Genomic DNA, 2784 nt, shown 5'->3' with positions numbered 1-2784 from the left:
CGGGCGCCTGTGGGGTGTCCGAGCCCGCCCTACCGGGTTGGCGCCGGACGCCCCGTCGTGTGAAACCTTTCCCGACCCCTCCGGTCTGCTGTTTTCTGTCTGACTTGGCCGGCCAGAGGCAACCCCCCCGCCCCCACCTCCGGGGAAGGGAAAGCGGGAGGGTTGTGCTGTGCCAGGGGCGGGCCTCCCGCCGAAACGAAACCCTCGAACACCTCGAACGACTCTTAGCGGTGGATCACTTCGCTTGTGCGTCGATGAAGAACGCAGCTAGCTGCGAGAATTAAAGTGAATTGCAGGACACATTGATCATCCACACTTCGAACGCACTTGCGGCCCCGGGACGCCTGTCTGAGCGTCGCTTGCCGATCAGTCGCCTCTCCCGGTGCCCGTGTCGTGTGCACGCCTCCCCGGGGGTCGCACGGCTGGGGGTGTCCTCGCAGGGCCGCCGTGCCCTCCGTCCCCCTAAGTGCAGACACGGCGTCCCCCGCCTCCGCGGCCAGGGGGACGCCGCCCGCGAGAGGAGAGAAGGGGACGTGAGCTCGCGCCGAGGCCCCCGGCCTGCCGGGCCTCCGTGATGGGTCCTCCCCTTGGAGAGCTTCCTCGCGCCGCAAGCGGCCTTTGGGGGTCGCTGCCCCTGGGGTGTCGGGGGGGGGGTTGGGGACGGTCTCGCGCCGCGCGGCGGGGGCCCGCGGGGGTGGTGGGGTCGCGTTTTCGGTCCGCCGTCGTGCGCCGTCCTGCCCTTGGCGGCGGCGTTTCCCGGCGCCCGGACGGCCCCCCTTCCCTCTGCGGTGCCTTCCCCGCCGCGCGTGCGCGGCCCGCGCCTCCCCCGTGGCGGCTCTCGCCCCGTCGGGACGGGCGGCTCGCGCCCGAGGCCGAGTCCGCGTGTGCGTCCGCACCCCGGGGACGCGTGCCCCGGCGGCGGCCCGCGGGACGCCGCGGCGTCTGCCCGCCGCTGCGCTGGACTTACAACCAGAGAGTTGGAAATTGTCATAAAACATATAGACTGCTCTGTACATACTGAAAATATTTCTTATGTAATTTTTATTAACTTAGAGTGAGCGACAGAGCTCAGCCCTTTGAAAATGAGATGGGTCAAACCTCAATGGCCTGACGCACAGGCGTCTAGGAACGTGTAATTGACATTTAAGTTCTAACCTCTGCATCTTCCTTTTTCTTCCATTAAGTAAGGGTCTCATTCCAGAGGGGAAAAGAGTAGAGCTGAGTAACTTCTGAGAACACAGATTTTTGCTTTTTTTAAATTAAAGTCAAGTTGACTTACAACATTATGTTAGTTTTAGGGGGAGAGCACAGTTTTAATAAGGCAGGAACCCTGCCGGAGTCCTGCTCCAGTTGGCCCAGGGGTTCCTTCAGGAAGGACGGCGTTGGCGATGCGAAATGAGAAGACACAGCGAATCTTAGAGTCTCCAAGTGTCTCCTGACTTGATTGTTTTCAAGACAGCTTTTATATTTTTAGTGGTACATAGAAACAAATGTAACGTGTAGAGTCATACCAAATCAGCTTAATGGCTCAGCAGTTTTGACCCTTGTGGACACCGTTTGCGTATCTTAGCTACAAAAAGTTTCATTTTGTTTACATCATCTTCTGGCCTGGGGGCCTGCTAACATCTTGTGACTCTTTATTGATAAGGGTTGGTCAGCCAGAACACTTTTGTATCAGGCACAGCAGGAAAGAATTCATCAACAGAAAGTTTCAAAGTAAAACCTGTTTTCCGTAATCTATCCTAGGCCTTGAGCCTAACAGAAAAGAATGTGGTCCCATCAAGTCCTAGAACAGCAAGCCGAAACAATGTAGCGCAAAGGTCACTTCTTAGCAAAAATCACCAGCTGAATTAACAACTGTCTTATTATTTGTATTAAGGCTAAGCTTTTATTTTTATAATTCTTAAACTATTATATTTTTATTATGTAGGCTAAATATGTTAGGAGCAAAAATATAGCAAGTAAATATAGACTAAGAAACAGTTTCATAAAGCAGTGTTTCTTATGTTTTCTAATAAGCCCTTTCCTACAAAGGGCTCTGTGTCCATTGGGGCTCTCTGTGCGGAGGCTCTTAATGCTGTTTATTGTTAAGGAGCAGTCATGCACATTAGCTCCAAAGGCACAGGTATTTTTATCAAGCAAACTAATATACTAGTAAGAGAAGTGTCAATTAAAATACTCTATATCCTAGATAATCTTATAGGGAACTACCGTTCAGGGGCCGTAAAGTTTTCAGATTGATCTATTTGAGAAGAGATCAGGAAAGGCCTTCTACCTAAGCCGCAGAAAATAAGAAGAGGTTTATTAGAAAGATAGATATCATCTTTAAGGTGAGCACTGAGGCAGCCTTCCGAGAATCCCTGAGGCCTGAGTTGCTCTGCTCATCAGGTCTTCTCCTCATGACTCTGTCATGGGTGGGATCTGGTGAGCTGGCTCCCGGCGGAACCCAAACTCGCAGGCATTATAGTTTCTGTATTTGGGTGTGGTGTGTGCTCAGTCGTGTCTGACTCTTGGCAAACTCCATGGACTGTAGCCCGCCAGGCTCCTCTGTCCATGGGATTCTAAAGGCAAGGATACTAGAGTGGCCTGTCATGTCCTCCTCAAAGGCATATTCTATTTTTATTACAATATTGGATTATGCCAAGTGGTCTGTTTTTGTTTTCTACTATTTTCCCCAAATTTGCAATATTGTGAGCATTTATATGTTCACAATCCCCAAAAGAAGATTTTGAATTGTGTAATATCCCTTAGGAGCTGTCATAATTTATTTAGCCATTTCTCTAT

General features: G+C 51.6%; 1 pseudogene; it reads left to right on the top strand.

Moving 5' to 3' along the window:
- Nucleotides 1-219: 219 nt before the first annotated feature.
- LOC145522026 (5.8S ribosomal RNA) lies at nt 220-358 on the top strand (annotated as a pseudogene).
- The last annotated feature ends 2426 nt before the right edge of the window (nt 359-2784 follow it).

This window comes from Giraffa tippelskirchi, chromosome 1 (genome assembly GCF_054371585.1).
Source record: "Giraffa tippelskirchi isolate mGirTip1 chromosome 1, T2T-mGirTip1v1.2.pri, whole genome shotgun sequence".
Lineage (NCBI taxonomy): Eukaryota > Metazoa > Chordata > Mammalia > Artiodactyla > Giraffidae > Giraffa > Giraffa tippelskirchi.
The sequence above is the reverse complement of the archived record's forward strand: the minus strand, read 5'-3'. Positions and strand labels throughout refer to the sequence as shown.